Consider the following 11,274-nt stretch of genomic DNA (forward strand, 5'->3'; position numbering starts at 1 on the left):
GCTGGGTTACCTCTCTCTCAGCCAAATCTACATTATCGTCATCTCCAACCATATTTTTCTTTGTTGAGGATTGCCTAACCTTCTCTATATTCTCAGAGAGATTTCATTCCTTCCTCAACTGTCGCAGTTGTTTCTTAATTTCTAGTTCGTATGGTTGCATTCTTTTCCAGAAGATCGAGTCATGCATCAATCTAACCTGTAGCCTGCGCACAGTCAAAGAACACCAAGCGTAAAAAGAGAAAAATAAAATAAAAAGAAAAATTCCTGAATTACCACTACAAACTATTTCAAACACTATTAATTGCCAATCCCCAGCAACGGCACCAAAACTTGATGAGCGCAAAACACACACTTAAATATGCTCGCTAGTCGAATATAGTATAGTATAATATCATATCCACTGGGATTAGAGTTAAATAGTTATTATCATAGTTTGTAGCTATATTGCTATCCAATATGATCAACAATGGATATTTATATGATTAAAACTAAAATTAACTAAGAACCTAAACTATTGATTAGTGACAATCAACGCAAGTATGAGCAAAGAAAGTTATCAATTAGGAGAAGATAGGGTTGATAGGATAGGTGCAAGACAAATGTTTGGGACCTAACTCTAGATAATTCACTTCTAATGTTCAGATGAGTCTCCCGAATTCAGTTCGTTATTAGTTAAATTGTTTAGTAGAAACTTCTCTCTCGATTAAGCCTCAGCCTCAAAAGATGAACCAATTTAAGCAAGTAAAGATATGCAAGAATTCGTAGTAGATTGGTCTTTAGGAGAACCTCTCCCAATTATCCTCCTAACTAAGTTTAATCAACAACTCAACTAGCCTCTTTCAATTACTAAAAAGAATTCATCACTTCAACCAACAAAATAGTATGCAAGGATATCACAAGTTATGCCTCTATCGATTACATTAACAAGTGAATATAGATGCAATGGTTAAAACATCCCAAAACAATTAAATACATTATAACTAGATTTATAATCCACAAACCAGTATCAATACACCAAGTCCACTAAACCCTAAAGAGAACTACTCCATAGACATAGAGAAAGGTCACGGCCCAAAATCCACTACAAGTCGTGATGGAGCCCAACACCGCCATCATGCAAGCCAACGTTAATTTACCAATTAGATTACCCATTTTATTACATTGAAATTACTAATTTCTAATAATTGAACAGTAATAAATAGAATTTACAGGGTAGATGATAATAGTTATGTGAACTACCATACTAAACACCTAGTAGAAACTCCCAAAACCTGGTGTCACAAGTGCATGAGCCTTTTTCTAAGGAGTACAACAATAATACAACATCTGTCCTGAATATAAATAAGACAGGATAACACAAATAGTACAATGGGGACTCGGTGAACTGCGATGCGTAGCCTAAATTGTAGCTCAAATAAAGTCTCCTCAACAGATGCGTCTACGTACCAAGGTGATCACCAAATGACGTGTAAGATCCTGTACATTTAGTGCAGCAGTACAGCATGGGTACGTAAATCAACGCGTACCCAATAAGTATCTATCCTATCCCCGAAGAAGTCGACATCAACACTTACTAGAGGTCCAAATAAATAAATAATATGATAATTCATAACAAATATGAAGCGCAAAACAATAGTGGAGTAAAACTGTAATTTCATAATGTTCCAATTATTTCCTTTAAAGCATAAATTATTTCCTTAAAAGCATAAATATCTCAGAAAAATGCCAAGTGTCAACACCAATTAAGTAAGAAATACAATAAAATGTTGGGCATCAGTGGAAAGTTTATCTCATAAATATTCAAACTACTAGCGATGTAACGCACGATTATGCCTAGGTCATTCAGCCCGATGCCGAATAATGTGTACACTGCCAAGGGACGTGCGACACAATCCATAGATGCATCTATAGACTCCCTAGGCTTTCGGCCCTCTCCACAAGAAAAGGAAGGAAGTTACTAAATTACGAGGCACATGCTCACAATACAATACACGAGCACACTATGATTATAATCTTTACTATTTCTCAAATTAATCACCCACAATTCAAAGTGATAAGGCTCGGTCTATTATACATATATTTATTTCTAAACCAAATTCAGTTATAGCTTCAATTAATTAAGCCAGCAGAATGAGTTCAAATAATTCAAATATTACATGATAAGATCCTAAGTTTACCCAGACATAAATATGATTTAGCTACGTACAGACTCTCATCACCTCGTACGTATGCAGCATCCACAAAAAGTTGCACCTAACAATAAATATCACCTAGGGGTAGTTTCCCCATAACAAGGTTAGACATGAGACTTACCTCGCTCCGAAGTTCCATAACCGGCTCCAATACCTCTCTAACTCTTCAATCCAAATCCAAACGATCTGAAGCTAGTCAAACAAATATGCAAACCAATGAAAATACACTCTAATACTCATAATAAATAAATTCATAACAAATTCCCAACTCCTCTCGAGAAGTAATAAAGTCAACCCTCCGGGTCACGTGCCCAGGTTCCGAAATTTTTTGAAGATAAACTTTACCCATAGCACCACAAACTTAAATATATAATTTATTTCAAATTTCATGTCCAATTTCGTGACCAAATTCCAAAAATACCAATTTCTAGGTTTTTCTTCAAAATCCCAAATTTCTACTAATTTTCATGTATAAATCCATATGCAAACCATATATTTAACTTACAATACGCGGGATTTACTTACCTCGTAATAGATGATGAAATATCCTCTTCAAAAGCTCCAAAAATTGCCCAATCTACTGAAAAATAGGAGAGAATGAGCCGAATCTTGTAATATAAAACACACTGCCCAGTTCCTCCCTATTCTCGATGCGGAATATCCCTTGCGATCGCGAATGCCAAACGACCCTACCCCAAAATCTCATCTTCACGTTCACAGTAGACTTCCCGCGTTCGTGATGTCTCCATGTCTTACACCTTTGCGTTCGCGGTACTTGAGTCGCGTTCGTGATAGCGTAGCGCCTCTAATTCCAGATCCCCTTTTCCTTCTACGCGTTCGTGACCTCCCTGTCACGTTCCCGTAGGTTGCCTCAGCTTCTGTATCGCGTTAACATCTCTTCCATCGCCTTCACGTTGGGCAAATCCAGTAGCCCCCAAAAGTCTTCTTCACGAACACATGAGTCACTTTGTGTTTGTGAAGAACGAAACCAGATATCAGCAACATCAACATCAAAACACCCAGACTTGGTCTGAAACCACCCCGAATTACACCCGAAACCTCCGGGACCCCGTCCAATCACACCAATAAGTCCCAATACCTTATAGAAACTTATCCAAAGTCTCAAATGCCACAAATAACATCAAAATCATGAATCAACGACCAAAACCTCTCTTTCAACTTTCAAACTTCCCAACTTCGGCGAACGCGTCTGAACCACACTAACATATTTCGGAATGACACCAAATTTTGCGCACAAGTCACAAATCACGAGACAAACCTATTCCAAGGCTGGAGACTCCAAACGGACATCGATGACATGAAAATCCACTTCAAACCAAACTTATGAAATTCTAGAACTTCCAAAATGCCAACTTTCTACAATAAGCGCCGAAATGCTTCCGTGCCACCCGATACTCAATCTGTACATACGCCAAATTCCGAAATCATCTTACGAACCTATTAGAACCTTCAAATTCCGATTCCGAGGTTATTTACTCAAAAGTTAAAGCTTAGTCAATTATTCTAACTTAAAGCTTCTGAAATTATAATTTGCTTCCCAAATCAAAACTGAACTTCCTGAAATTTATTCCGACTACACATACAAGTCATAATACTTAAAGTGAAGCTACGTAAGGCCTCAAACTACTGAACGACATGCTATATCTTAAAATGGTCGGTCGGGTTGTTACATTCTCCCCCACTTAAACATACGTTCATCCTCGAACGTGCTAAGAACTTCTCCGGAGTTGCCAAAAATCACTGTTTAACACCTCGTGCACCTGCCCGTGCTGCCATAACCTAGTTGAGTATATTAGCTCGAGCCAAATTGAATATTCTCCCTTTTTATTTAGCCAGTAATCCTTAAAACCAAATTCCAACCTCTGAATTTCTCTACAAGACCTGATTCTAACATATAGACACCGTATCAATCACTACACACTGTACCAAAACATGATTGTATACCTTTGCTGAATTCACACCATGTACTGCATAATTCACATGACCATGATAACATCCTCTAACAATGATAGCTGCAATTCCATGAATTTGATGCCCACAACACACCTCATGAAGCGTATAAGTCCTGTTCCAACTCTCGCAATACCCCCACGACAAAAGAGATGCGTATAAACTGATAACCACCTGTCGAATCAACAAATCATGGAATGTATCCTCCTGACAAGGTCCATTACCTCATTCTGAATTGAATAATAAAATTTCTCTTTAATATATCCTTCATAACTCTGATCGCACTGATCCCAGGTCCAATAACCTCGTCTCAACCAGTATAAGCTTCTCTAGCGATAAGCAGTCTCAAACACTTCCAAAATCTCATATAATACCAACAATGCGCCAACAAGCTACAATATTTAATATAACTTATAAGGAAGAACGAATTGGGACAGGGAATTACCCAGCCCGCATAACGAATAAAATGACTAAACAGGTGCTATGAACCTACCTCAAGGATGAAAACAAAGCACACAAAATGAGTGTAAGGAATTGTGCTCAACGTCTCACTGTTGCGGCGTGAAACCTAATCCATTGTGTTATTGTTGAGGCGTGTAATCCGATCCACACAACATACCTGTGGCGGCGTGCCACCCGATCCAAAAATATACCCGTGGCGAAATGCCACCCGATCCAAAAATAACAATCAAGAAGAAAACTCACATCAAGACGTAATGCTTATACTTACAAAATTCCCGAATATCGACCATAAGCATGCCAAGTGCATAATACAAATCATAGGGAGACTTACAACACCATATGCTAAGGTGCAATATATGATCTGCATCTCGAGAGCCATCCTGGTCACATAACACCATAACTACATGGGACCTCAACACATCTGCAAATAATCAAGCCATCTCACAACCCACATGGCACAATTGAGTATTACAGGAAATAGCCGACGATGAAAATAACATCCAATGCCCAAAGACTCCTCCATAAGCAAATACTGAATGAACACACCCGGCCTGGTGTAGAGCGCACATCCACATTTAGACCCATCAACAGACCTCAAGAAGATTTTGGTCATACCATACTGGGCTAATAACCTTTCAAGGATCCATAATGACCTATTTATGACGCATAAGAACAGCCGTCACATCCAGAACAGACCCACACAGTCCATAGCCCAAGGAATAAAACGCCCCTTAGGCATATACTATCCCATTTGCGATATTACCATAACCTCCATGGTTGGTTTCAATCTTTAAGAATCAAGTGAGGTACACTCCAACGGCCTTCCACTCAGGTAGCAAAGTCCACACATTCATACCACCAACTATTCTAATTTCTGAACATATGAATTCCTCGTACTCATCAAAGCTCGTGACATTCTATCAATATAGAACCGCGACCTTGACCTTCAACTTCCAATTCACATGCCTCTCACTGCATCCATCATGCCGCTACGCGATAATACACGTATTCACCATAACCCTTCAACTACTAGTGGAATAAACACCTCATTGCCTAGAAACCTTTCACTTAGCTCATTTCAGAAGAACCAATGCAACACACAACTGAACTCTCAAACTGTAGAAAATACAAACCTCAAGTCGTGATCTAAACCACCATAACTCTTCCGGAATCCATTTATACAACAAAGTCATTCGAATCAAATACCTCCCAAATCAACCAAGTCGCTCAAGCTCAAGTGTACAACCACAAATTACATGTATAATTTCACGCTGAAGAAACTGATCACTACCACAATCATGCTGATTCAACCATTACTAACCGACCCAAGTTCTTCCAATTTATTCTCCACTTTCCTTAGAAATAATAATAGCTCCATCCAAACACGTAATGAACTAAGCCCGCACTCGTCCTGAGTGACCCGCATCATGAGACCACGCCATCTCATTACTCGTGAATCATCTCATATTCTCCTTACACGCACAATATCATCTCCAACTGGTACACCCATTTTGCAAGACCTTCCACGAACCCGAAGCTATTTGTTCCTTTCCTCCAATACTACACTGCATACCTAATAATAACATAAGACATTCCAAGTCCTTAGGTACTGCACTTAAATTCTTGAACCCAGTAGGACCACTATTGAGCGTCACCTACTCTGATTTGGTCCCGAATATAAGCCAAACTCTAGTGCGACGCTACCACGTGAACACCCTATCAAATAAGAACCCGACTGAATTCTTTTCCCTTGTACATTACACCCACAAGAAGAATAAACTCTGAGTCTTCCCAAAACCTGAACATGAATCGATAAAGCCAAATATAGCACACATTTCTCAAATCCTTTGCTCGAATTACCACTGTTGTTTTCTTTCCTTAGTCATAATAACCCATCAATACACTGATGACCAGAAACCGCACAGGCAGACAACCACGTGATCCAATCATAGACGGTGGGGCTCCCCCACTTAGCTTGAAGCTAAAATTACATAATCTGGGAAACCACAAAGATTCCTCCTTCTCAATTACAATGATCTCGCACAATTAACCCTCCAAATTTCTTGTAGTTGCTTATTAAATTTTTCATGAACATTTTGAATTAGCATCCATGATTGCCTGTTCGACCTCCTACTGGATAGTAAGTAGAACTCTTCGTAGAGACATCGTCAAAATCATGCAACCGCTAACCTGCTCAAAGGAGATAACCTACCTGTGGATTCCATGCTGACATCTTCCAACAGCTTTGCACTGGGCACAACTACTACGAAATTAGTAGGCCCTCTCGAGCCCGTGCACATCTACTAGCTGTACAAAGTCTGTTAATTTCCTATTGACATCAACGGAAAGTCCGACAGTACATTCCACACTCGAAGTCACATTGCATTCCCCTTCATCTCAAGCAAACTCCTTCTTGCCATATTCAATGTTTCTCAGTACAATAGCCACCATCCCAAATACAATCCGGAGACTTAGTCAGTTTTCCACCATGATTCCTAAATCGCTCTAAACTATCTTCAAACAAGTGGCTTCCTACCACAAAATCCATATGCTACTCTATCACTCATACTACGGCTAAACCATTTTCTTTAACTAACTGCTCGACCTCTACTTTTCATACTTGACTTGCTAGTAATTTAAACACTGTAAGCGACTCCCACCATGTCCTTCCTCATCCTTCGCTACCTAAATATTGTCTTAAATCAAAATCCATCTCTATAGCACCTGAAGTAAATAAATTGTTACCAAGTCTAAGACTCCTAGAAGACCATCTCTCTCAAGCCATCGACATTAGGAATGCCATGTTGATTCTAAAACCGCTATACTCCACTATCTCTAACAATCGCTCCCCCAACACCATTTCACAATACCTTGGCCCAAAGGCGAATCGAAGAAAACCATAACACCGACTAACTTTGATGCGTTCGATAAAGACGACGATGCCATATCACAATTGAGAATTCCACCACGCCTGAAAATACCAAGTCTCGTCACTTTGTTAACCAAACCGGGACATCAATAGCCCGTTTTCCTTTCCTCCGCTGGAATTAAATGCCAAATCTCTGAATCCTGCACTGAGAAAAAAACCTCCTTTCAAGTCATTCACTGCGTCGGCATAAACGATCACCCCACCATTACATAAATATTGTGCGATAATAACTCATAAACATCATAGCAACCTGTGCATAGCCTCAAAACCATCAGAAATATAGCTACTTCACTGGATTGACAGAACATCCTTCTGCAAGAAAACAATAATAACTTGCTCTAATGCGCATAGAGAAACATCATGCTCCACGTCTGTAGTACCACTAAAACTCCTCGATGTCCAATCGACACGAGTGCTCAACATCGTATAAGAATGAGTAGGAAGGAAATAAAGGCATAAGCCTCATAGGAATTAAATCACACAATGTGGAATCAAGAAGGGAAGTGCTCCTAACAGCCTTCTAGCCTCTCGAAGATAAGTACAGACGTCTCCGTACCGATCCGTGAGACTCTACTAGAATTGCTCATGACTTGTGATACCCATGTGAACCTAATACTCTGATACCAAGTTGTCATGATCCAAAATCTACTATAGGTCGTGATGGAGCCCGATACCGCCGTCAGGCAAGGCAACATTGATTTACTGATTAGATTACCCATTTTATTACTTTGATACTACTAATTTCCAATAATTAAACAGTAATAAATAGAATTTACTGGGTAGATGATAATAATTATGTGAACTATCATACTAAACACCTAGTAGAAACCCCCAAAACCCGGTGTCACAAGTGCATGAGCATTTGTATAATAAGTACAACAATAATACAATATCTATCCAGAATGTAAATAAGGCAATATAAAATAAGTAGTACAATGGGGACACGGTGAACTACGATGTGTAGCCAGAATTGCAGCTCACATAAAGTCCCCTCAACAGATGAGCTTATGCGGCAAGGTGATCACCAAATGACCTGTCAAATCCTGCACATTTAGTTTAGAACTGCAGCATGAGTACGTAAATTAACGCGTAGCCAGTAAGTATCTAGCCTAACCCCGTAGAAGTAGTGACGATGGATCGACATCGACACTTACTATATGTCCAAATAAATAAATAATACGATAATTCATAACAAATATGAAGTGCACATCAATAGTGGAATAAGACTGTTATTTCAGAATGTTTCAATTATTTCCTTTAAAGCATAATTTCTCAATCTTGTATCCTACTTTAATATCTTAGAAAAATCCCAAGTGTTAACACCAATTAAGTAAGAAATACCATAAATTGTCGGGCATCTGTGGAAGGTTTATCTCGTGAATATTTGGACTACTAGCGATGTAATGCACGATTCTGCTGAGGTCGTTCGGTCAGATCCAGAATAACGTGTACACTATCGAGGGACGTGTGGCACGATCCATAGATTCATCTATATACTGCTGAGGCATTTGCCCGCTCCATAAAAAAGGTAGGAAGTTATCAAATTACGAGAGACATGCTTAAAATACAATACGTTTGCACAATATGATTATAATATTTACCGTTTCTCAAATAACACTCCCACAACTCAAAGTGATAAGGCTTAGACTATTATACATATATTTATTTCTAAACCAAATTCAGTTATAACTTCAATTAATTAAGCCAGCAGAATGAGTTCAAATCATTCAATTATTACATAATAAGATCCTAAGTTTACTTGGACATAAACATGTTTTAGCTACGTACGGACTCTGTCACCTCGTACATATGTAGCACCCACAACTCATTTCACATAACAATAAATATCATCTAGGGGGTAGTTTCTCCCTCATAAGGTTAGACAGGAGACTTACCACACTCCGAAATTCCATAACTTACCAGCTGCCTTGTCGACTCTGAAATCCTGCTAAAAGGACAATAAATGCTCACTATCGCGACCCGCAACTCTTGGATCTGTACATAAGGTGCAGGGAGTAATGTGAGTATGTCAACTCAGTAAGTAATAAAAGTAAATGAAAGCTGAGCAGCAAGAAAAACACATAATTTCACGCCATAACACTACAACAAAACAGTATATGTCCAGAACAATACATTAACTCAATAAACTCGTAGAAACATCTCAATTCCAGTAAAAACCTTTCCTTTTAAAACATCTTTCAATAGTTTTAAACGAGTGATAAAAAGTAGTGAGAAAAGGGTAGAAACATAAATAGCCCCTCGGGCAAAGCATGTACTATAAACCTCCCCTCGGGCATAATATCAATAGAACCAGAACCTCGAGCTACCTCACAATCACTCGTAATTAGCCCCCGGGCATAACATGAATCAAGAACTACCCCTCGGGCAAAACATGGATCAAGAACAGCCCCTCGGGCAACAACATGAATCAACAACAGCCCCTCGGGATACTTCATATCACTCACACTGGGTACCAACGCTCACTGGGAGTGTACAGACTCCGGAGGGGCTCCTACAGGCCAAGCGCTATAACAAGCTATCTCATGGCATAATCAATCAGGCCCTCGACCTCACACAACAACAAGCCACCTCGTGACATAAATCAATCAGGCCCTCGTCCTCACATTATCATGAATCAATAACAACCTGTTGCGGCGTGCAGCCCTATCCCATAATATCCTCACAATACAGGCCCTCGACCTCACTCAGTCAGAAACCTCTCATGCCACTCGGGCAACAGTAAAGTAGGAAACTCAGCTCAAAATATCATTTAAAGTATCGAAACGGAGTAAATACGACTGAGTTATGAAATCAGTAAAATACAACATAACTGAGTACATATAGTAAGTCAAAATAGTGAGGAATAGTAGTACAAAGCCCCTACGGGTCCAAAACAGTTGGCACGAGGCACAAATATGAGATTCAGCCCAAAACGTAGTAATACTTTCCAAAACACAATGATATCAAACAGTTTTAAATCAAATACGCGACTTAACAGTCGTACAGGATAGACCAAGTCACAATCCCCAACGGTGCACGACCCCACATTCGTCATCTAGCGTGTGCATCACCTCAAATTAGCACAACGATGTAAAATCTGGGGTTTCATACCCTCAGGACAACATTTACAATCATTACTTACCTCAAACCGGTCCAAACTCTAAGCCGCGATGCCTTTTCCTCTCGAATCGGTCTCCAAATGCTCTGAATCTAACCAAAATCAGTTTCACATTATTAATACACGCTAAAGGAACAAAGCCCAAGCGAAAATAGTTAAATTAACTAAAAAATCCCGAAATTGGCCAAACTCGACCCCTAAGCCCACGTCTCGGAATCCGATAAAAATCACATCAACAGAATCCTTATCCTCCCACGAGTCCATACATACCAAGAAAATCAAAATCGGACCTTAAATGGCCCCTCAAATCCTCAATTTATATTCTCCAATTTCAAGACCTAATTCCCCAATTTTAGCCTTTAAATCCCACTAATTTCATGTCTAAAAAGTTAGAAATCTCCATAGAATCGAGTATTGAGTTCAAAAACCTTACCTCCAAGTGTTAACCCTTTAATCTCTCTTCAAATTCTCTCAAAAGCTTCAAAACCGAGCAAAAATGGTGAGAAATAGGCTAAAAATCGCGAAGGTCTATATTTATACTTTCTGCCAAGGCTTCCTCTTTCGCTAACGTGGGATAACCATCGCGTTCGCGATGAACAAAA

Source organism: Nicotiana sylvestris, chromosome 6 (assembly GCF_000393655.2).
Source record: "Nicotiana sylvestris chromosome 6, ASM39365v2, whole genome shotgun sequence".
NCBI classification, from domain to species: Eukaryota; Viridiplantae; Streptophyta; class Magnoliopsida; order Solanales; family Solanaceae; genus Nicotiana; species Nicotiana sylvestris.